General features: G+C 34.7%; 1 protein-coding gene and 1 long non-coding RNA gene across 2 annotated transcripts in view; one reads left to right on the plus strand and one right to left on the minus strand.

Annotated features, from left to right (window-relative positions):
- The window catches only part of Mesr6 (misexpression suppressor of ras 6), a 660,805-nt gene that overhangs the window by 141,096 nt on the left and 492,872 nt on the right, over positions 1 to 26,837 (minus strand). The window lies entirely within an intron of this gene.
- Positions 20,489 to 26,837, plus strand: part of LOC145936728 (uncharacterized) — a 55,688-nt gene continuing 49,339 nt past the window's right edge. Inside the window, exon 1 of the long non-coding RNA XR_014425431.1 lies at positions 20,489 to 23,832. This is a non-coding gene — a long non-coding RNA (uncharacterized LOC145936728). The remainder of the gene's footprint in view (positions 23,833 to 26,837) is intronic.

A 26,837-nucleotide genomic window follows, 5' to 3' on the forward strand; every position in this document is an offset into this window, starting at 1 on the left:
TAAGAGGAGAATCTTGTACACAACTTAGTGCGAAATTCGAGTCTTCGCGTTAAATCAACTTTGCTGTCATATTAATGCGTACACTTTTCCTCTGGAAAACGTTGTTTTATTAATTGTGACAAACGAATAAAAATATTATAGTTTATTTTATAGTTTATTATAGTTTTATTTACTGCAAAACAATATTCACACATAATAAAGATAATTAAAAATTTTTTTAAATTATGCAACGCGATATATCTTCTTATTATTCTTACGTCTTTAATTAAAAGGCGTAAGAATTATGGTGACGACGTCTATTTCTTCTTATTTTGATTTTTCTATGTCAAGCCGCAATGTTTATCCATTGATGCTTATCGACAATTCCCAGAAATTTCGGAACGCACGATACATCGTTCAAAGTGTTCATTAGACCTTAGCAAACGATAAGACGCGAACAGTAGCGCACAAGTCCCAGCTGCGGCGAGTGGATTTGCAACAACGATAACGAGGGGATGCTCGGAAGTGCCGATGCATTCCGCGATACCCGTACGTACACGACGAAGAAACAGCGAGGAAGAGACGAGGCCAAGAAAAAAAAAAAAGAAAAGGGAACGAGAGGATAGAGAGGCGCGAAGAGGAGAGCGAGATGAAAGAGGGCGCCGGGAAAAGGGAGAGAGAGAAAATCCCTTGTACGCATTCGTGTAACACTTTACCATGAAGCGATTGCACAAGTGGGAACGCGACCCCCATAAACCACCGTCGACCCCGCTTCTTTCACGGTGTGAGAGAGGAGTGCTCCTTATTACCGTCGGCTTGGCGAGAAAATCAAGAGGCCACGGGCATGTCGGCATCGACATACCTTTTCTCCAGCCGGAGATTTGATAAATCTTTGAAAGAAATCTCGAGAGAGCGACGATGATTAAGATACTTTTTAAAGAGTAGTAAAACATCGTGTTTATATAAGTTACGTTCGCGTGACCGAAACAAAATTTGCAACACATGGATGATATTTTATCCAAAAAATGTATGTTTTTTCTTAATGATCAAAAATTGGAAAAAAAAAAAAAACTGAAAAATGATGAAAAAATAAAAGAAAAAAAAATACAAAATTTTAAGAAGACAGAATATTAAAAAAATTGATGATGCGTGAAAAAACGGCAATAAAATGTCAAGAGATATGTACAAAGTTAAAAATTAGATTAAAATATCTAGTAATATGTAACAGCAAAATCGTATCCATTGACATAAAAGAGAGCTTGAAAGGCTGTGTGATAGATTCAGATTTTAAAATCGAGATATCAAGCTGCGCAAAACGTGTCTAGATACTATAAAGTGATATCTGAGACGTGACTGCCGCTCCTAGAGATGATGAATGAGACCATTACATTGGTGTGTCAAATATCTCTCATAATTAAAAATTGTGCCAAAGCCGTATATCAAATTTAGTTTTGTTTTAACGACACGTTGCAGCTGATATCGATATTAATCTTTCTGTGAACACACCTAATTTTCTTTGTGCAGTGAATAATACTCGACTGTATACATGTATGTCGATCATGGTATTAGTATTATTGGTTATCTCTTCAAATAGACAATATCCTTTTAAAGTTTTTTTTTCTTCTTGTGATGTGTTTAAAAATAAATTTAAATATCTCATTCTATTAATTTCGTAAAAGATTAAATAATTCTTGCAACGCGTTAAATGTTATTTATCTTTCGCATCAATCATTGATGTACTTATCTCGATATCTTGCTATGCAATTAATAATTCCGTCGTCACACAAGGGTGCATGCTTTCATGTCTAAAAGTAAAGAAATTTGAAAGAAATATTTAATTGTTTGTTCTCTTTCTCTAATGCCGCGATGAAATGAGGCGTGGCTATGAAAAGATTTATATCGCAACGATATCGATCCGCATTTTCAATAAATCGCGATACTATCTGTAGACCAGCGCTGAAACTTCTAGTAGTAGTTAAACGAAACATTCAATGCATTCGCATAATGGTGTCATTTATCGTCTCACGCCCCACAATCTCTTCGCTTTCGACGATTTATCAATTCTATATTCGACTGTATCGATAGTATCGACTGTATGTATAGATATCAGTTATGGAATATTTTGATAAGAGACTCGATGTTAAATAGAATTTCACATATATAATTAAAAATGTCTATCGCAGAAATTAAAAATTATTAATTATTTTTTGGCATATTTCTTTTTATCGTGAATATAAAGTAAGTGTTCTTAAAATTATAAAATAATGAATTTACACACGCAGAATGTCTTAAAATTATTCGTATTCCTCAAAATTATAAATATTAAAAAGAATATTAATTACTGCAAATTTAAGATATCAAGGACTTTTAAAGTATTTAAAAAAACTTATAGTAAAATTTTAATTAAACACGAAAATATTTGAAATTAGAAAATAGAGAGGGAAAAAATTAACATTTAATCAAATATAAAGCAAAGATAAATTTTTGTTATAATTTGACCAAAGTATTATGTAACAGAAAATGACTAAATTTTACATATAGGTATATATAATACATACATATAATATGTAACAAAATAAGATAATATAATCAATATCATTACAGGTAGCAAAATACTTAATCTTATTCAATAATTAGTCACGATATGCCTATGTAAGGAATAAAATCCCGTGTGTCGGATGTTTTTAGCGTATTGCGATTTATATAATTGAATTGAGATAGATTAGCTGCAATTTTAACTAATCCTAAAGATAAAATTTTCGCTATTTTAAACATTCAGGGCCGATTGTTCCAACTTCTTGGTAAGTTTTACCCGAGACAGATAGCATATATTTATCTCTTTTTAGAACTTATCTGAAAAGAGACGAAAATATGCTCGTCGGATAAAACTTACCAATAAGCTGGAACAATCGGCCCTTAAGTAACTATAAATTGAAAATCGAATTGCCTCCGTATAAAAAAAATATTTTTACGGAATTTTAATTGCGACAGCGCGGGATGGTTCCCGTTACCGTAAAAGATTAATTCTTTGCTGTATCCAATAACGATCAAGCAAATCTATCAACGACCGTGCGCAACATTGGCCTTTGACGACCGCACAAGTATCGCAATTAAATCTGTCTCACGGTCTGCCAAGTTGATGTAGCGCCGCACGCATATGCGTCGGTCCTACACTACCGTCATTATGATTGTTGCCATTGCACGCCAGTCATATCGACGCGTGAAAAAAAAAAAAAAGAATCTCCTCGCGCGCGAAGGTAAGATCCTTATTGCGAGCGCGTGGACAGCTCGCAGTCTGACGTCAACGAGTGTTACGACACGCTGAAATTATGCTGAAAGATCGCTGATTTCTGCCGCGCGCGCATAAACTTATCTGCGGTTTATCCCACACGTCGGCGTCGACAGAATATGCGCGCGGTTAGCGACTTCATCAGCTTTTCCATTATTATTTCATTATTTTCGAGACCCCGACGCGACCTACACGCGTGTTTACACGGTAGTGGACGGTAGTGAATGCATATATATGTATACGTATATTCGCGGGGCATCATTAACCATCAACGTGCTAAGATGGAACATCGTCCGAAAGACAGATGCAGCCATTGTGATGCAAATCAAGCTTTATCGTAACATTTCGCACTGCTACCACGCGATATTGTATTGCAACATACTAGCGGGACCATTAAATACTTCTTGGGTAGCGCAGCGCGCCTTATTCGCGTCCGACCTTTCCATGTTCGAGCGTCGTGTGAAACGCACGCGCGTGATCGTTTCCTGAAATTATGTATGAGCAACTTGAATTGAGTCGGCAATGATAATTAAATCGTGCTGCCGGTTTGTAGAAGAAACGCGTGCGTAAGTTTAATACCGTTCTTTAGAAGTTTTTTTTATATCAAATTCTTTAGGGGGAATTATACAATATTTTATTTTGAAAGCAAACTTTATATGCAAATAAAATTATTGAAATTAATTTACAATGCTATTTATAGAAATTCTTCTCTTCCAGAAATTCAAAATAATTTTAATATATATATATATTTTTTTTATTATTTATTTTTATATTATATTTATTAATTCTATATGTATATATAGGTATATATAATTTAAAAAAATTTTTGATGTGTATAAATATCATAAGAATAAGATACTTTTTGTTAAAACAAAGCTTTAACTTTGTATTAAGATTATTGTCTTATATTCATTATCTGATCAACTATATATTGGCATCGTGAATAAAATAGGTCTGCAATAGTGAACATGTTAATTAGTTTCAATACTGAAACAGTTATTACATAATACTCATAAAGCGCGGTTCATTGACTTATAAAGCGTGCAATTAGTGCCTACATCTGTTATAATCATTACGCATAAGAAGCAATAATTAACACTCGGCGATTGACAAATTGATCATCGCTGTTCGCGATCACTCCGCTCGATGATTAATTGTCCCACTGATTTTTCAGGGATGCTGGGCAGAAACGAATCGTTTCATTGAACGCTCGCGGCTTTATAATCGAGGGCTTTATAATCTTCTTACCGTATGCATTCATTACTTTCATTTTCAACGTGCTAAACGTAACTTCATAATGTATGACAGATATCCATTTATTATATTGCATGTATAGCGGAAAAAATTGTATCTAATGAACAGGTAATTTCAAAATTAATTTTTATCTCGAGCATAGAAATGTTAGAGAAAATTAAGGATAATACGTTTAAGTTTAAATTTCGAATAAAATCCGACATCAAGATTAAGATAGAAATCTGCATCGATATAAAAGCCTTGTATCGTTTGATCTGTTCAAGTCGCAATATCCGTTTAGTAGAGAATTGCAGTTTTATCTTTTATCAAAACAAAAATAATGGATTGCAACATTTGCTGAAAGAGGTGTACAGATAGTAAATCCGCATTAGAGCTTGCGATTATGTCGCAACTATTTAACGACCATTGTTAGCGCAGCATACAGCCCTCGTGTTTTAATCTGTCAGCATGACGTCAGATACGCGATTGTTCAAAGATCCACTGGTTTATCACCAGAAAATCATGTATATGAATCTCACGACTCGAGCAATTTACGTTGTCGGCGTACAATAATTAGATACAATAATTTATGCCCACCGCAAATATTTATGTCGTGAGAATCCTGTGACAAATAAACTTCTGTTTTTTGATTTAGTTATTTAGTATTAAAAAATTATTTGTATATACTTTTTATAGTTTAAAATTGTACAAAAAATACACATAAAATTTAAAAAATCGATATCAACTACAGAAAATGTGCCATCGCACATTAAATAAATTCGATAAATCGTAATGAATTATCTTTGTGTGCTATAAGTATTTTAACATTGCGGAAATTTTAACACATCTATTAAAATCCTTAGACATTTCCTCTCTCTACAAAAAAAAAAAAAAAAAAAAAAAAAAGAAAAAAGAAAAATAGAAAAAGATATTATTTAACAAAAATGTTGCAGGAGTCGGCGAAGCGGCTGTTTGCTACATGCAGTAAATCGTGTTCGGGTGCAAAAAGCGTACGATTGAAAATGATTGTCCGACCATTTATTGAATGGCCGTTATAAAACGTTTGCACCGCGTGCACGTTCGCATTGTAGGATGCGTTTCGATGAACACTTTCATGTTTTTTCTCGATTTGATCCTTCCTACACGCAGGCCCCGACGTATTCCTCGTGTCGCCAATAATATAAATCCGTTACCTGGCCGCTTGTTATTGTATACACGCACATTCATCAGGCCTTCGTCGATAAGAAACGCGCGTCTCTCTCGGAGTCTCTCATTGTCAGTCGCTTATTAATATCGACTTGAATCATGCTCGCCATTTTGCGTGCGGGAACAGATGGAGATATTTAAATGTCAATATTTCTGTTGAATACACCGGCTGCTTCTTTACGATCGGTCGTAAGAATCGATGTAACGTAGGTACCGCGCGTATATCCGGCGTTTACATTTTACGACTTCTTCTTTTTCTTTTCGAGTGTTTTCTTACCGCGCGCACTGAAACGCTCGATCTTTTTTTTTCTACCGTATTCATGAACGCTGATATGTAGGATTACATATTCATTTACTCAAAGTGAGATCTCATTTTGCTACGAAAGAGGACGAAATGGCTAGGGAGAGGAAAGATCGCGATGGCACATTTTGATTTCGTTGGATGTAACTAGAGATCTATGCATTAATTTCAAGCAATATGATAATCTGATTTTTTAATTTAAATAAAAGTGCGATTTTTTTGTGGAATAATTATATAATAAATATCTTTGATCTTTATCTTGACGAATGTATTGTGCATATTTGAAAAAAGAAAAATAAAGAATTTCAGGAAAAAACAATGAAATATAAAATAAAATCAAGACAGATAGCTTGATAATTTCCTAATATTTTGACTCATATTAGTTAAATATTTATGCATCAGAGCTAAGGTGTATTAAGAATCCATTTTTGTTAAATATGCTTTTATTCAACCGATGTATTAAATATTTAAGGCTCTTCAAATGCTATAAATATTAAGCCCTGTGTAATATTGACAGTATATCGAAATAATAAATATAATAGTGCAATAAAAAAGTATAATATTAAATAGTATAATATTAATATCAGAACTCCATTGATGAATATCTATATATTATTGCACATTCTTATTGCATTTTGTGGAAAAGTCTGAATATAATGTTATAATAAAGTCTACATAAATTTTAAAATTCTTTCTCCTGCAAAATTTTAATTTTGGTGTTGAATACACTTTAGCTCTAAGGTACAGATACATGTGTAAAATATTAAAAATAAGCTTATGGGCATTGCTTTAAAATAAGATTAAATAAAAAAGGTTAAAATAATTTTTAAATATATATATATATATGATAAATCAGAGATTAATAAATCCATAATATGTAATACATTTGCGACTAGAAATTATAGTATATGCTTAATCAAAGCATTGTCCTTTTTTAAAGATATTTTTTTAAATATATTTTTTGAAGACAAAAATAAAATACATGTCTTGTGACTATCAGAAAAATGAAACATCATATTCGTTCTTTTAATGTTTGTAAGAAACTTTTTCAAGACCGCATCCAGTAGCAGCGAAGTCGGCGAGCGAGGTCAGTGGGGCTGTAATTTATGGGGCCGTCAGGATATCGGCAATGCCGAGTGGCTCTTTGTGGGTTTTATGACTCACGGGATTGCCGGGGGGGCCTCTTCTTCGAACCGATGGTCCGTGGTTTCTCAATGACCCGCCCTCGGTATTCAAAAAATTTTGACGACCCGCACGAAATTGTGACGTCCTCGTAAATACGCGTTACTATCTCTCGTGTGAACTTTCTTCTCCGTTTCTTTCTTTATGCCACTATAGCATGTGCAAGACCTGACATTTGAGTAATAACCGTTTTTACACTCAAGACATTCAGATATTACTCTTAAGATGTCCAATAAAGTGATATGTCAATAAGCGTTTACATACAAAAATATGCATTACAAGTTCTGTACTTTCTCTTGATTATGCACGCAAGAGATGTGAGATATCTGAAAGATTAATTTTCCCTTGTGAAAAATTATTATAAGTAATACGTATCTTCATTTTTCATCTTTCTAAACTTTAATAATAATTAATTTCATAATCAAATTAGAAAATAGGAGAGTATTATTCGCGAAAAAAATAAAGTTTTAATATTTATAAAAAATTCTATTTTTATATTTTGATGTTAACTTAATAAACATATGTTATTTGTTAGTTTATTTCGTAATATCTATAATTTCAGAAAGATGCTTGCGGATATTCTATATGTACGCATAAATATTTTTTGAAAAATATTAAGATTATTATTGCTACACAGTTGAAAAATTTGTGTTAAATTTAACAAATATCACCTGTCCCAAACGGTCCACAGAAATTTTTGTGTTAATTTAACATAATACGGATATGTTAAATGGTGACACGAATATTGTGTTAATATTTTAACATAAAATAAATGCAAACTTCAAATTAACTAAAAAAATTGTTAATTTTACATTTTATCACCCCCACTTATATTATAAAGTAAAATTAACATTTTTTTTCTGTAAATTTTAACAGATAAATCTTGTCACTAATAATACGGAACATATTTATTGTGTAAAATTAAAAATAGATATACATTGTGTTATTTTTACACTTTTTTTTAGTTGTTTTAATAATTTAACATTTGAGTCGAATTAACATAACAGCAATATGTTAAATTAACACATGAATGTGTTAAATATTTAACACAAAAATTTTAACGGGGACCGTTTTTAACAAGAAAACACAAATTTTCAAACTGTGTACGCATATAAACGTTTTTACATTTTATGTAAAATTAATATTTTCATAAAATAGAATGTGTATACTATATAGATATAAGCGAATAATTTCGAGTCACATTGAAAAAGTCGATACAGTTTAAAATAAGCACCTGTTTGTTACTTGCAAATAATTGTCAAGTTTTGCAGATTTTTTTTTCTGCGTTTTACCACTTCAAAGTCGACCATGGTGCGAATTCCTTTCCGTATTCGCGATAAACGTGCGAATAAATTAAGATAGGTTGCCTGTCTCAAACATCTGCGATCGTAACACCTTTATCGACATAAAAGGATTCGTAGAAGTACGCGAGAGTAGGAATAAGATTACGCCTTTATTGCTCATTACTGACGGCATTACTCATTAACGCTCTAGTAACGCATTATTACACGCGGTACGCTTCTCCGCGGCGCAGCAATGTACTGATATAATGCCGCAAGTGATTATGCAACCGTAGCTTTGTAATATTTTTCCGCGATAGCCTGAGCACACCATTACATTCAAGAAACACTGTAATTCGCCGAATAGGAAAGCAATTTGCAGAAGACCTCGATGCTAATCGGCGAAACTCACCGACGGGCGTACTCTCTCGCGCATTTTTTTCAAGGATCGCGTAGACTGAAACACTGCGAGTTTTACATGGCTCGCTAATTACAGGAAGGCGATCCCGTCTGACTTGAAAAGGTCACGAAGTGCTGAGAACTATTATCACCAAGTTTAGTCTTGTCGATTAAATTCAAAGAACGTATTTGCGCGTTCTCAAGACAGTGTCTGTGAAATCGCGCTTGATAAAAGAATCATTAATTTTCAGAAAAAAATCTCTTTAAAAGTTGACAAAAGTTAATTCTTTTAAAATAAAAAAATTTCTTTATCGTATCCTTTATCCCCAATTATTCTCGAAGTTATTAATGTATAAAAATTAAAAGAAATAAAGTATACAAAGAGAAATGTCAGGCTTCTGTGATGTATGAAAAAAATTCTCTAAACATTATTTTTGCAAATTTAAATAAAAAGCACTTCTTCTTCTATTTGCCTTACGAATGTAACACGGAAAAAGTGTGCGCTATAATAACGCATAAAAAAAAGCTTTTTGATGCATCGCGTCGCATCACATTGCGAATAATAGCCGGAATCAATGAACCGTGCATATATATATATTCTTTTTTGTAACTCAATGAATTAGTCGAATTACATAAAAGGGTGATGAGAAAGTAATTTTGTAAGTCTGACAAACATGTATAAACACAGTGCATCGGTATGTAATGTGATCCTCCGTCCTCCATTGTCAATTTATACACTTTATATCATTAACACACACACACATGCCTATCTTTAATTAATTCCAAATCGCTTAAGAGTCCTTGCGCGTTCGCCCATGAGTAATGTACTTGATGTTCCATGCTATGGCATCGGGTTCATGTACCCGTGTTACACAGAATCATCAACGTTTGCACGCTAGTTTAACTCACAAAGCACATGTATTCTTTTTTAAAGGATGTTTAAATATTTCTTTATAAAGAATATTTGAATACGTCATTACACATAAATGACAAATAGAGAAATTTAAATCTATATTCAAGTCCAATAATTAATAAATCGTCAATGACAATATCAATGTTATATTTATATTATAAAATATAATATATCAATATGTAATATATCCTTGTGTGTGTAGCAAACAAAAAATTAAATATTTCAATATGTGTCTGCAAAATAATATTGTAGTATACTTTCTGTTAAGAAGTATTATAATAATTAATCTTTTATCTATCAGTACACAGAAAAGAAAAAATATATATAATAATATAATAATACTTCTTTTATTTTTAAGATATGCGATGATATCAGGATGTTTCAGTTTCTACTTTTTAATTTCAAATTTTGTAACTAAATATGTTAAAAGCTATTTCGTTATAGCATAAACTCTGTACGCGCATGTTTATGTTAATTATGAAAAAGTTTTATTCCATAAAACATTCATTTAATGGTTAGAAAACACTGATTAAATAAAATCTCATCTCACCATAGACTTTTGCGCGATGTTTCTGTACAGCGATTTGCGGTTTATACCATATAACAAAGTATGTTGCATTGCTTAATTTGGTCGGTATTCAGAGCAGAACGTGAATCAGAGTTTATATTCCCGCAGGTTTTTTACTCATTTATAAGAACTTCTCCATGCATCGCATTATCTCAGGATTAGATCTAAATTGTTATAAGGAACCACCGGAAGACGCCGGAATTACTCACAATTATAACAGCCACAAAAGTTTCAATTTCTCCCATGCGACGCGATCCAATGTGATTGCAATGCGATAGAACACCCTGATTGTTTCTCGGAATAATGTGATCGTAAGAATTTAATCGGTATTAACTATATATCATGCAGAAATTAACTGCAATTATTGTTTAATTAATTAATTACGGAAGTCTAGTTTCATTATACGAAGTATATAAAAATCTATGTGATTAATGTTCTTATTTAGTCTCGGCATTGTTTACATATAAAACACATCCGCTACATATAGTAATTAAATACATTTGCAGCATATAAACGCCTCACATAAATGCGAAATACTACGGCAATTTAATGCTGTTTTATTAAAAGTACGTTAACAATCTCATTATGGTCTACTTCATTAGAGCATGCTAAAATTCGCATGCTCTAATTATTGCTCACATCAATAACAGCATGCATAGGTCGTCAAAACAACACAATATATTTCAAAGAAAGTATCTCCGAGAATTCTTGCGCTTTAATTTACGATACCGAATTCTTCGACGCTTGTTACAAATTGCTCATTCTCGTTTAGTTTCCGTCTTTTTTTAAGAGAACAAGGGAGAAAAGTGGGGCCTGTGCAAACTCGCAACATCCTTCTTTTTCGCGTCGCAAACTTTGTGCAGCGCCGCACACATTGAGATGTAATGGAATTTGTTAGGAATTTAATTTCCCACTGCAACATTTCCGGGATGCTCACCGGCGTGATCGCTTCGAGAAATATTTGCGAAATAGGTCTATATCAATAGAGATGTATGCACATATACAGATTAATCGATTTATTCCAATTATAACAAAAATATCTTGTTTCTAAAATCTGACAAAAGACGTTAATTATTCATTAATATATAAGATTGAGTAATTTCTTAATTGTATATTTAATTAAAAGAACGTCCCGCAAAAAAAGAGGAAACAAAGAAACTAAAGAATCAGCAGGTGCTTGCTTTTCTTAATTTTGGCTTAATTTTACATTCTCTTCAAAGTTTTCTCGAGAGTGTCACCGAGAGATTCATAACTTTGCATTTAAATTGAATTAAAACAAATAAGTCCCAATTCTAGTATGTTTATGTATTACATGTGCCAGCTGGTGTTTCCACCGTGGTGTTCCTGTCTCGCACTCTTTCTTTGCTTTTAACTTTATTTTATCTTTTTTTTTCTCAGCTATTTTTTGTTGATCCACCTGTGCGACATATTAGAAGAGACGGCACAATTGAAAGAAATACAGACAGATGGAAGCGGCACAAGGGTGACGAAGAGTTTTGTTATGTCTGGAATGCATTTCCACCCTCAACTTTTGCAACGCGCGCGCGTGTTGCGCCTTAAGAACATATGTGGCATAATATAAACGCACGAGATATGTATATGCTATGTATGTGTGTCTTTCTTCCCATTCCCGCTCTAAGACCGTTCACCGTATGTGGATGACTTCGAGATTCCAGAAGAAAAAAAAGGGAGGAATAAATTATTTAAACAGTGATGGGAGAGAAAGAGAGAGACGGGGGGGGGGGAGAGTACAGCTAGCTTTAAAACCAGCGGGCGCCCAGCTGGATTTCTGGAATGTTTATCCCGTCATGATGTTTCCACGATGTCTCCAGCATCCGCTCTTTTCTATCTTATATATATATTATTCGTTCTTAATGTATAAGTTTATAATCGATTTGACATATTGTTGACTTTTTCAAAAGTCTTTTTTTGTCTAGTCGGTTAAATATTTATAAATTTTTTTATAGATATATTATTATAATGTGTGGTGTGATTAAATTTTTTATATCATACGCATGTAAAAAATGATTAATTTAAGGATTTATACTTCAATCATATTAATTCAATAGTTTCAATAGTTAGTTAAAAATTAAAAAATTGAAGAAAAAAAAGAGAACAGACTTCCTTTCTTTCAACAAAATAAAAATAAATTGTCAGCATTATATATTTTTGACACCCGTTACATAGCAGGCATCTACGCGTTACAGGCGGTATCCACCTGCCAGACTTGAACGGGTAACCCTATTCCTTCGATATCTGGAATCTACAACCCTCTCCCTAGATGAGGGAATGCTTTCTATTTTTGGGGCCCGGCCCCTAGAGAAAGGGAGACCCTTGTAAAATAAAGTTTATGCGTCCTACTAACTACGAGTTCACGGCGAGTTAAGCCTCTTAAATCTCGGGCAGCGTTGGTCGCGCTACATCGTTGCATCTTCTTTCACTCGACGATTCTCTGTATAAAGATCTGAGATTTAAAATTTTTTCTAAGAAACGAGATAAGATTCACATCGAGTAATACTGAATTTTAAATAAATCTACTTTTTACGTGTGTTGAATCAAGATAGTTGTAACAGCAACGATCAACGTCTAAAAAATTATTATAAAAAAATGTTGTGGTGTAATAAGTTTCTTATAAATTATTTTTATATTATGTCTCTCCCTTCTTCGTATATAATAAATCATCATCAAAATATTTCTCTTAATATAAGTGTATGTGTGCTCTAAGATATTATATATTACAAATAAAAATTATACTAATGAATTTTTGATTCGATCAATTTAAAAAAATGATTTTCTAACTTTGATTTATCGATAATTTTTCGAAATTTTTTTTATCAATACGTACTTTATTTTCGTAATTATATTATCGCGGACAGGCGAGGGAACAAACAGGAAGAGTCTGTCTCGAACCGATAAAGTGTCGGATCGTTTTCCGGTCGTTGAAGAGCTCTTCCGTCATCCCGAAATCGCCGATCGCCTGCCAGGCGCTGCTGTTAACCGGGCTTTTACGATCTTAACCGAAAGTACGAAGGGAAAAGGGAGGGAACAAGAAGGCGTACGTATAAGAGGACATTTCCGTGCTGTTGTTTGTATGCCGTTTGCGATAGCGATTCGTATACGGTAACGACTCCTTCGTGTTTCCGGTATGTGTGTTTTGCCCATCTTCCTTTCGCTTCCATTCGCCGCGATATCGTTCTACGGTAGCAGTGTTTTTCGTGTCTGCATCTTAACTTGAGAGTTTTTCCATTTCATTGGGTAGCTAGTCGCTCACGGATTCTTACGATATTGGTTGCTTATTATAGCTTGTTGACAAAAGAAAGTCAGACACCGCACAAAAATTTTAATTATGTTATGACTCTTGCAAGAGTATGAAAAATATATATTTCTCCAATCTTAGAAATATTATTAATCAGTTATAAGATATTATTAGGATATTTTTGAAAAGAATTTTTGGTAAGGATAATTTATAAAAGCTTTATTCTCTCTTTTTGCATAATTCGGTAACTTATATCAAATAAAAACCGGCATAGTCATTTGATTTTATTGCATTTAAAACACTGATTTTATTTTCAATTTTTTGATTGCAATTGTATCTATCATATTTATTTGTTCAAAAAATTTACATTATAATTAATAGATTTGCTAAATTTATAGAAATATAAAAAAAGAGTAACGATATGCATCATCGCGGTAAGAATGCAATGCGCCGAAAAAGTTAAGGCTGCACTTTCAGATCGCGTTTCTAGACAACGGGTTTATCTCCAGCATTACATTTACAAGCAATAAAACTCAGATGTCTCTGTTGGATACCTCGCGTCTTCTCGGATCCTTTTGGAGGTTCTCCGCGCACGGCATCAAAAACGCCCGGTTCTCCATCTATTTACACTTTATCTGTTGCACCGTGATGCAACGCATTAAAGAGGCCGTAGCGGTAAAACCAACTTTGAAGAGCCTTAGAGACGAGATAAGTTTCCTAAAGGCCGGTTTTGACGCGCCACTCCATTCCCGAGTAGCGTGTATCGGATCGAAAGGGGATTTCTTTTTCCCCTTATGAGTGTATCCGCGTATGTGTATGTGAGCGTGTGGGGGCGAGAGAAATAAACCTACGAAGAACCCAGTGACTCGAAGTTCAGGTCAGTTTTGTGTCAGGTTACACTATTCGTGGAGCTACACACGTGTGTGACTAAAAACGCGTAATACTAGAATATTATTTATATAATACTGTTTATTTTTTCTCCGAAATTGTGCATAATCTTGGAAAAGCGTGATGCTAAGATGAAGCATGGAGGAAATAATTGGGTGCGTATACTCATAGACTTAAATGTATTAATTATAAGTTTTTAAAATATTTTGATTTTAATAATATATATATATCTTTATTATGGCTATAAAATATTATTATAGAATTTTGGTACTTATGACTTTATTATGATTCTATAAAGATCACAAAATCATATTTTAAGAATCGCATTACTTATTTATTTAGAATCATATCTAAATACTTTAAGAAACCAAGAATAAAATTTTACTTATTTTGCATAGTAAATATTAATAATAAGTAGGATATTTAAAGATATATCCATACATATTTTTGGTAGAAAATATTAGACGGGAAAGCTATATAAATATTTTATAGATATTTTGCGTGCTAGATGATAGAGATAAAGATCGTTCAGTTACGTTGTACAGTGCTCTAATGACGTTATCTCTATAGAAGTACCTAGGAAACGCTAATGATTAATTCGCGTTTCTGGATCCTAAGATGAATAGATACAACGTATATTCTCAGTGGGCAATTAAAGCCTCTGTTAGAGCATAGCCATGCGGCACTCAGCGATTCATGTGTGGTAATCATCGCCATTATCTACCAATAACATGCAATTAGACAAGTACTTGATTACAAGACGTAACTTGGCAGGAGACAAATGTACCTACGCACGCTGTCTGTTACACAATTTATATACATTCCCGTTGTGCAAGCGCGATGTGTGGGATGCACACAAGATATAGTTGCGTTAAATGTTTCTTAATTCCATATTGCAGGTTATACTTAACTAAAAAAAAATATCGATAAATATGCAAAAAAAAATATATATATATAAATTTTGATAAATTAAATCTTTTCACATAAAATATATATTTCTTCCTCCCTATAAAGACTAATTTTTTAAATATTCAAACACATTTCAATCCATAAAAATTAAATTTATAAAATATAAAAGAAAAAAAAATAAAAAGGTCTCTGAGTTCCGATGTTAATTATATATATTGTGTTTGCACAATGGGTATGTATAAATTGTGTAACAGACAGTGTGTGAGGAAACATTTGTCTCATCAAAGGAGAAAAAAAAATTATAGTATATTAATCAGTATTTAAGTATATTTTGATTGACATATTTGAGTGATGTCAGTTTATATTAATACATTATTATGATTATAACGGACCAACATTTTTTGCACCATTGCTTATTTTGACTCCCGTAAATCCAACCCTCTAACAAAAAAAAAATAGTAGCACAATATACTACGAATGGGATAGTCGGTTCCACAAAGCTGACTTTTCGACAAGGTCTGCTATACACGAAGCAGGTTTCAGGTAGGCAGGTTAAACTGAAGCGATCCTATGCACACACTTTGAAACCGAACCGTAGAAAGTTTAGGGGAATTCGCGCGAGCGATAATACAGGTGTAAGAATTCTCGGTGGGAAAAAATACTCTAAATCCCATAATACGAGAGGGTGTCTTTCTGTTATAAAAGATAGGCGTCATTCCTTTCAGCGAGTTGGTGTTTTTGGAACCGCAGATTGAAAAAAATCATTTATCGTCAAGTAATTGCACTTGTTGCTTCATCAAGCCGTGTAAATTAAAAACACAAAATTTATCATCTATTTTCCAATCATCAAATCAATACGAAAAAAAATTAAAAGATTTTTTAAAAGATATAGATAATGTTGTAATTAAAATATTTTAATTTTTAAAGATATTTCTCGTTGGAAAATTTCAAGAATTGAAAACGTTTTACGTTTAAATTCGTATAGCGAAGAAATTGTTAGTCGTAACGATAGTTGAAGTCAATCTCACTAAAAAAAAACAAGCACGCAACAATTCAATTAATCGATGACAATTACCTTTGTCCATATCTCCTTTAAAGGTATATACAATTTGCGATTGGATACATTGCGATTGCATTTTTTTTTCTTCCGCGGTGTTAATAGAACCTCATTCTTTCGGTGCGCGTATCCATTAGCGGTCCAACGGCGGATTTTATTGACTTTAGTGAAATACTCAGTGAGTGAGCGGAAGATAAAGGAAATGGTAAAATCGTAAAATCTGCTTTTGCAACGTGAAACCGCGCGTTCGTCTCGATATGAATACCTAATTCACGCTGCTTGTGGGACCCTCGATTGACCTTTCTCTATGCCGGCGAATAACGGCCGTTCGTGAAGAAACGTAAGAATCGCGGACATACGCCGTAGGTGGCGAAATAGTCGTCGGACATCATACCAGGGATTATTTATCGCTTTGGGCGGTCGTAAACTACGTTTCGTTGTCTAACGTCCAGTATACGACTGTCCTATTTCGCGCTATGTAATAACGCCTACATGCGCATGTGCAACGTAATGCAGTTGCGGCCAGCGCACAAAATCGCTGGATACTGCTAAAATAATTGTTTGATATAAGTTAACTGTGTTATGTACACAATGATTCTAATAGTGTGACCACTATTTTTAAAATAGTGTAACCACACTGTAAAATTAAAATGTGTAAAAAAATTATATTTTATCGTTAACGCGTATGGTAAATGAATGAATTATCGAGTCAAGAATAATTCAATATTTTCGTACATTGCGAATATTATATTTTGCTTGTAGTTCATTCAAAATACACTTTACACAATATCGAGTTAGGAATGCCTTTGGAAACGTAATGTGTTTTTGTATGCACATTCGTTACACGTATGAATAAAAAATATATAAATAGTTGCACTATCCTTTATATCTACTATACGATTTAATTTTACTATGCGTAAATCGTTACGAACATTTTTATATTCTTTTGTAGTAATAAGTATATAGATTTCTTGCAGTCAAATATATAACATCTAAAATTATTGATCGAGAATTATCGTGTGAATTAAAATACAAAATAAATAAAATTAGATTAGCTGTAAAATGGATCGTCAATAAAAAAGGGGTTAACAGCCCCTTCCATCTCACAGCATCTTCATCGTGCAATGACGTAGCTATTAGAGGGATTGATACGCTTAGCTTGTTTAAGCGAAATCAATTACGGCCGCCGACAGGCCTACTGGCATAATCTGTCGGTTGTTAGGTACGCGCCGCCTGTGCGACGTCATCTCGGTAGGGTGCCATCACCCGGTGGGCTTCCAGGTATTGCGAAACGCCGTCGGCGTCCAATCGGAGCCGAGGATCGTACACTTAAGCTCATGTCATTCGATTGAATTAATCTCTTGGACTCTTGCTTACCACGGAGACGCAATCCGTTATCCCTAATCCGAAGCGTTTAGAAAAAAAAAAAAAAAAGAAAAAGAACCACCGAGTCACTCGCTGATATTGGTATTTTCCTCGCCATTCTCCGTGTAAGCGCGTGAGCAAAGTAATTTAAAATACTTTCACCGAGTATTTTAGCAGATTGGTTTCGATTAATCGATATTTAAAATGGATCGATGATATTTATATCGTACACATATATCGAAGAGAAAATGAAATGCATAACTTGATCTGAATCGATTCAATTAGCAGCACTTAATGCCTTAGATGTTAAGTACCTACATTCTTAATTAGATATGTAGAAGAAATATATTTAAATATGTTACATTCTGCAGTTCGAATAACATATTTAATTATATTTCTTCTACGTGTCGTATATATGATTCCAATATATAATATTTCTCTGTAAGAAATATTATTCTAATGTAAATTGTATAAAATCTCGATTTACTTCTAACTTGTCGGGAATGTATGAAGAAAACGTGAAATCTTTTATACGAATTTCGATGCTGCAGCATCGTTGATATATATTTGGACATACCTGCGATGCGTACGTAAAGGGTAGCGTCCGGAAGCAGCAAGGGTGTAATAAAAATGCAGATGTGGCTAATATTGTAGAGATCGATCGAAGCAACTCGACCATTCCGCGGCAATTGATCGGTTTCCTGTGCACTTAGCTGCACGAGTTTGCACAAATTGCATCGACACGCGCCATCGCGGAGAATCCCCCCGTTTACACCTAATTTCAAGTTAATCGGCTGGAAATATCCGCCACATAAAGGTTTCTGTTTTGCCGACTTTACGTAGAAAGGGGTGGAAGGAAGTACCGACATGGCTTATCGGCCCCTTCCGGCAAGGTCGTCTTATATCGATTTAATGGCATCGCGTGCTTAAATTCGCATCATTCTATCTATTTTTAATAAATGGAAGTTAGAAGAACACAGATGTAAAATAAATATCTACGCGATTGAGAATAATTGCTGTGATGAAATTTACGATAGAAGAACAATAGTTCTGACAGAAGCTGATGAAGTTTTTTTATCTATTATTTTTTCTATACATATTTTTTAATAATAATAAATTATGATGATCGTCTTATTTGCAGTGTTATATACACGGAGAGAATTTACCCTGAAAATCATGGTAATCGTGGGACAATATGGTATGGAAAGAACTATACTAAACTGTATAGTAAAATTAATCAAACATATTTTATATTTTATTGTGATAGATATTATTTTTATTGTGATAAATATTAATCAGAGAAATTCTCATTCTTTCCATATCATATTGTCCCACGATTACCATGATTTTCAGGATAAATTCTAAGAAAAAATTCTCTTTATGTACAATAAACTTTGTCTATTTTTGCCTGCTAACATTTTACATATGAATTTTAAATCATTGATTCAGAAATTTTGCTTTTGAAACAACAATATTTTATTTAAATCACTTCTCTCTACTAATTTTCTTGTAAAAGTTTAAGCTCATAAATATTAATGTAAATATTTTAATTTATTTAATCATTAAAGGAATGTTTTTCATATAAAAAAAAATAATAAAGAAAATAAAGAAATACTAGAAAAAATATAGTAAAGGGGTAGTATTTTATCTCTCGATACCCACTACCAGATGTCGTGAGCGTTTAGTCCATGTAACGTGATAAAAAGTAGTAAAAGGCGCGTATTGTCTGGCAGGAAACTTCTTTAACAACATATGCAGAAGTATATTTCAATTATTGAATTATGTGTGAATAAATAATCAATGAATAAATAAAGAAACTTTTACAAATATTTAACTTACATCTAACAATTATATTTAAATTTTTAATTTTATCTCCAACACATCTTTACAACTTATATTATGTGTACTTGCTTCGTATATGTTTCTGAAATTATTTCCTTGTATAAATTCAGAATTGTAATAAAATATTTTATTAAATCGCAACAGACGTTCCTTCGATAAACGTATTAAGAAACATTGAAAACAAAATAAAGCTATATAGAAATTATACAAAATTCATTAAAAAATTCCCTCTTTCCACGTATATACTTATGTGTAATGTTGCATATCCGCAACGATCCGCATAGAACCTGTTCTTGCAAAGGATTTAATGCATATTCCGTTAGACGACGTGTACGTAGGCTGGCGCCAGCTATCGAAGAACATCACAAGCGCATGCCGCCTCTCACTGGGTGACAAACTTATATTTGGCGGAAAATCTTGCGGAAAAGCGTCGTGGCGGAGATCGGAAAAAAGAGGGGAATGATGGAGCGAGGGAGGGTTTGTAGGAGAGGGAACGATAGGGGAGCGCCGCCAAAAGAGGGTGGAGTTTCGCCGCGCAACGTGTTTGCATCGCCGAAGAAGTAGGAAAAACGGCCCGCGCGTCCTCGCTTTTTTTTCCTTTTTACGTCCTGTCACCGTTTCGCTCGTTCGACGGGGATGCTAGGCGTGGTTTAAAAAAGATTTACCAGCTCGTGAGAGGGGAAGGTGGAGCGACCGTAGCGCGGAATTCCGTAATATCGCGAACTGCGACGTCGCGCGGAAAATCGTCGGGGTGCCATCAACCCCGGTGGGGATGAAAGAGGAGAATTCGTCGCCGCGACGGTTTTGGTGGGACACGCGACGACGACGAAAGCGCGTTGCACGCGCAGGGAAAGCGACGAAGGGGGAAACGATACACCGCTTCGGGCAGAGCGATCGAGCTCGACAACAGTCAGTTCAACGCGCACCAATCCTCTCTCAAGATATTTCCTCGTGTTTGACTTATGTGTCACCTTTCCACGCATACTTCGAAATACTGAGAATGTACCCGTGTACAAAAATCTCGCTATAAAGACAATATGCCAAATGATCTTCGAAGGGACTGTTCAACGTTCTATATTAATATTTACATTTTTCTGATTAAGGTTGTCGAACCTCGGTCAGTTTCTCGCGACATGAGACTTGCAGATATGCATTTGATTTGAAAGATGATATACAAAATTTTTAATAACAAAAAAAAGAAAGAAAAGTGTGCGTGACGGTGGAAGTGTTGAAAGTGCCTGTCGGAAATTCAAGTGCTTATATTGATATAGTTATGATTCTGTGCGCAGGAAAGATTGTCAGGGAAAGTTTGAATATTTGGCAAGAATGTGTGCACAAAGTTCTTTGGTTCGTATGTCAATATTCTCTCGCACGTCTGATAGGTGCTGGGCTAAAACGTGCTTGCAATCAAATTTATACGTCCGATACACACTGATATAATAGTAACTTTCATGATAAAATAATATAAAACTATAATATAAATAACGACAAATAATATTAAAAATTATTTTTAAATCAAATAATATGTTTAAACATATAGCAGCATGATAGCATCGCCTGAGCATCATCTAGCATGATATTTTCTTATGTAGAAATACTTTTCACGGCCAATGTTTAATGATAGAATCTCAGGCTATATGCGATCTTAAAGGGAAACGTCCAATAAAGTCTTCTATGAAACGGAACCATTCGCTAAAGTGCAAGAGCGAATGCTAAAGTAAACAAAGCGCGTGTGTATCGAAAAATAATATATTTTCATAACTATCATTTCTCTTAATAGATAAAATTACAACGCCTTTTAATTTATTATTAGTGCATAGTTGAAAGCTCACTAAGCTGCGATAACCGAACTATAAGTAAATTGCGTGACAAACACTTAGCGTTAATGACAATGACACGCAAAGATAGTTTTTCAGTATTACTTAGCTTAATGCGTCAAATGTCTTAAGGTTTCACTCGACAAATCGATCTGTCTTTTTCTCGTAGGAGATGAATAATTAAAAATATATACTTGTCGTAAATATATGTAGATAAAAATTGACAAAGACAATTTAAAATATATAATGCATAAGATCGCGTGTGTGCATTATACATTATAAATTATTTTCTAAAGCTTTTATAATGCTAAAGCTCTTTCTCTCTCTCTCTTTTTCTCTCTTTAAAATCTGTGGATTTCATCGAAGTTTCATCGTGTAAAACAAATAGCAAACAAAACAACACTTTTAGTTATCTTCACACCAGCGAATCTGCCTATATTCACAAAGTCGGTATATTCGCAGCGTGGATAGAGCGCGTAACGCATGCTGGCGACGTCGGAGCCTTCTGTCCCCCACTCTTTGAATTCGATCTATCCTCCCCACCGTGTATACATTCGATTTCCCTACCGACAGTATTGCAACGTACCGGATGCGACAAAGATGGAAAGATTCGCGTGTAGCCCAGCTCGAGCAAAACGGAACACGTGCCGTTACAGTGGGGGCGGAGGAGGAGCGAGGATAACACGAAGGTAGGGGATATCTATACCACGACGAGAGGGGCATACAGCCGGCTACTCTCACACTCGCATTTACCACACCCCTTCTACCAACCAGTGGTGCGCGTTTTCTCCCACATAGCGGCGCTAACCGACGGGATCTTTGTTGCCCGCCACGCTCGAGTGGTGTTTCGGTTCGAGTTTGGATGCTGGTGCCGCTCGGCGGCGATCGCACGAAGTTCCAAGGTCGTGGAAGGGTGGTGGAAGGGTTGAATGGTGGGACAGAGCGACGCCGAGAGAGGAAACGAGCCAAGGGGAAGGGTGGACGAAAGGGTGCCTCAGTGGGGGCGAATCCGGAGAACGTATCCGACGAGGATGGGGACACACTGCTCTCTCAGGACGCGCAGAACATCAGAGTGGGTCGAAAAGGACGGGTGTCTCTTTCTCTCTCCCTCCTTCTCCTACCACCTATCGCTCCATCCCTGTTCCTTTCCATCATTTTTCTCACTTCCACACTCCTCGTGGAGAGGCAGAGGAACAGAGCCCCCGATGGCGGGGCGAGAGCCGGCTTACTACGCGACGAAACGCTACCACGGCGCTCAGTCTTCAGCGATCAAACCGCCAGGCAGTATGGACCTTCCTGAGCATAGTCTCTTCATCTACTCTCTACGTTGTTCTCTACTTTTTTTGTCTGCCCACGGTGACGACAATAAACAGATAAAATCAGAAAACAACTATTCCACTCTCGGTTGATTTAACGATTGGGATTCGACTTCAAAGATCTTCAGTTACTGATGTCAGGAAGAACTTGAGAGATACGAGATTGTTAACAGTTTCGGTGCATAGTGTGAGAAGACAGTTAAAGTCCAAGTCAGTCTTTTGAGCGACTTGTAAATTGTCTTTCGTGAGTAATTACTCATATCGGAGTGAAGAAAAAGAAATTAAAATGGAAAGCTGATTAATGAATCGTCAACAGATGTTTGCAAACATCTATCAGAAGGAAGCTCGTTATTATATAAAACTTCAGAAAATGAAGCTTCGCGAGAGTATCTTCGGTTATAAAGAAATTAAGAAAAAATTGGAAAAATTATTCAACACTTGAAGATATAAAAAAAAAAATTGCAAAGCCAATCGCGCGAATATCCACGTGCGAGAAAAAGCAATCGCCCTCACAAAAACAGGTGCGTCCAATGATACTAAAGTGCAATCACATAGTAAGCGAATGACACGAAAGTTTGTGCTGCACCGTGTTAAACCACGTGATATACTAAATCGCATGAGTCATCTTCTTCATTTCCATTCACGAGCGTAAATTCGCGATCTGGATGGTGTATAAAATCGAGATAAAATAATCTTCAAAAGTTTCAAGTATACTGCATATGAAGATCATAAGAACGTTAAAGGTGCAACGTAACAGTGACCACACTGCGAGATTCGTGGTATCGTGTTAACGTTGTCCAATAACGATAACAAAGAAGAGAACTGCAAAGAAGCGCTGCGAGTGCGGGAAGTGTAAAAAATGTAAGTGATAAAAGTGGAGTAAAACTGCACTACTACATGCTATTCGCATAAGTTCCGAACGTAATATATCCACTAGTCGTATATTGACGAACTTGTTACTTGGACGTGTAATCCGCCGACGGCACTTATGATCCGAGATATTCAATGCGATCAGATAAAGACAAGTGAGAGGTAAGAAAATTATCTTGTGAATAATAATTTTGAATAAATTTCACATTTGTTAACGCTATTATTTTATTGCCGAGAATTTAATTGTAAAAAAAAACCAGAATTCTGTTTTCCCTATAAAAAGAGTTATCGGAGTTATTTATATCGCGACAGGATTTAAAAGCTAAAATAATATTTCTTTTTCTATTTTTAGACAATGTTTCTTTCTGCAGTTAAATTGATAAAATTCGAACACGCTTTGTTTTAACGTGTACGAATATCTCTTAATAATATACTGAATTCTTTAAAGGTGGCTTAGAGAATTTGAAATTTATTAAAATATTGCTTTACAACTTGATAATTGAATGTTTTTCATACATACGCAATAATTTCATATTTTCAGTATCTTTCCAATACTCGAACTTCTCTATATAGCTATATTTCACATTTTAAATAAACGCGTTTTTTTCGCAATATTTAAAAAGGCAAACGAAAAGATTTGTTTGTTTAAAAAATTTTAAATAAAAAAGTGTTATTTATTTTTATATACATATATTGCAGTGATAAATATTGATGGTATAAAAAAATTTGATGGTATAATATCCGTAAATGATATATTCTTCTCTTAGCGCTTGATACCTCAATATGTCCGATAACTAAAAATTATTTCTTTTCAATTCACTTAGTGCTATTTTGTTAACAGAAAAAACCGTAATCGCATTTATTAATATAAGCGTTCGTGTATATATAATTCGGTATTGTTCATATATTTCATGGAACGTATAGGGATTTCCTAAAAGACTATGGTATCTCGCCGAGAGTGAGTTCCGCAAACAATTTTCGAGTGATCATCGTTACTGAAATAGATCCACCTGTTAGACAAACAAGTTGACCACGAATGCCCTTCGTTTTAGTGTGCTTTGAGGATCCACCTGTGGAACACGTGAAGGTTTTCGTAAATCGGATGTTGACCTGCTAGATCGGAAAATTTGTCAAATCTGCGGAAAGAAAGGGCACGTGCCATGTTTCGCAGGTAGCAGCACCCCGGGGTTGCATTGTATGTAATGTCAGTCTGCGAGTCGTGCCGCTCTTTTGAGGATCTTAATCCTACATTTAAGAGAAGCAGAAAGTCTCGGATTGAACTTGTCGAAGTGAGGCGGAGAAAAGAAGACTTATACACGCTTTTCGACAGTTTCACGCACAGTAGTGACAGAATATTTCGACCTTCAAAGCCTTTGAGATTCAACGCCTTAATATGTTTTTTCAAAGATATATTTGATCGTAAGAATATAAATAATTCTTTTTTCGTAGAATATTTAATTAAAAAATGTAAATAAAAGTGGACTCAATTAAAATTAAAATAACGCTCCGATTTTTGGACGTTTTATATTTCTCCGACTTTATGATTAATATATCATTTGTTTTATCGATGAATCTTTAATAAACCTTTCAAAAATTTAACTTAAAAATTATATAATTCTGTGTACTTAGTTTATACTATTCTTATTTTTTATCTTCAACTGTCGCACAAGCGATTGCGTTACTCGTCTCATGAAAAGTAATACAAAATCTTCGCTAATATGATTTTAATTCGTAATATAAATTGTTCTGGTAATCACTATTTTATGAATATCAGATTTGATTATAATGAAGTACTCATACGATGAAGAGAGAGCGAGAGAGAAAAAGAAATAGAAATCGGTCACACGCGAAATATATTTTTCAACATCAAATCGGACATTTTCTGTATGTAGGATATATAAACGCGCGTTTTCTAAGGATAACCAACGAAAAAACACTGAGATAGAAAACGAAGAAAGATATGAACGCGATCACGAGATCTCGATTGAATGACGTATCAAGGAGAATATTAATCGCACGCGATCGAGTCGTTAGAGACGGATATTGCGATAATATATCATAGTGGGACTAAGTTCCCTTATTGCGCAAGATCAAGTAGATGTACATCCGCGGGTATATATTCTTTTTTTTTTCTATTAGCGGAGACCAAAAATCTCTCTGTAAATGATTGTTAATTATTTTCAAAATTGCACGGAACAATCACAAATTTTCTTAGTAAGCACGAATATTAAACGTGTTTCCCAATTAATGTTGTATAAAATATATAGAAAATACGCGATGCGCCTAAATGAAATTTTTCGTCGAGAGAGATCGACAAAATGTCGCAAAAAATATGTCAACTTCTTCGCGATAGAAAGGACCTACTGTGTGTTAGAGATTTGTAGGAGCGGTCTCTCACTTTGAGCCGTCGGATACTCACCGCGCTTAGTCACTTCATTTCTCGAAGGCATAATTAGTACTGCGCAATTGAAATTATACGGTACTTCACGAATCATTTTTTTTTCTCGGCGAGGTTTTAATTAAAATTTTAGATTCATTCGTTTCCACTAATTTTGAATATGAACGAAAGATCGCACAAAGACGAAAAGAAAGATGTTTCCATGCAACGGAATATAACGAGACTATATCCCCAAGAGGCGAGATGTGCGGTCATCATCGCTGCACTACGTTAAATATTTTTTCAGACGACTTTTGAGATTTCGCGGACAATGTATCTCATCAGAAATAAAGGTTTAATCTGGAAGAGACAATCATAAGTAGAGACAGTCTCTCTCTGGTCGCTCGAAAACGAAGCTGTCTATATATATAAGCTGCGGTTTGGTACATACCCTCGGGGCCCTCCCCCTTTTTTTGGGTCTTATAGAGGCCATTATCCGATCGTGGAATTCGAGATCTGGCCCTTTCAGCCGCGCGTCAAATTATCCTTGAGCACAATGCGCCCGTTGATTGATATCTTCAGTCGTTGCTCCTGCAACGTGGCTTATTCGTCTCATTCTTTTTCTCTGTCTCTCTCTTTTTCTCTCCTCCACCCGATCTCTCCCTCGCTCGCTCGCTCCCTCCTTCCCTTCTTCTTTATCATCCAACATTCTTTTTCTTCTCTCTCTTAGGACCTTCTCGCGTAGCGGACCTGTACAAAGACGGGCCCGAATGCTTCTACTCTCGCGGGC

Source organism: Prenolepis imparis, unplaced genomic scaffold (assembly GCF_030444845.1).
Source record: "Prenolepis imparis isolate NDT839.2.m4 unplaced genomic scaffold, iyPreImpa1.0 SCAF_5, whole genome shotgun sequence".
Taxonomy (NCBI): Eukaryota; Metazoa; Arthropoda; class Insecta; order Hymenoptera; family Formicidae; genus Prenolepis; species Prenolepis imparis.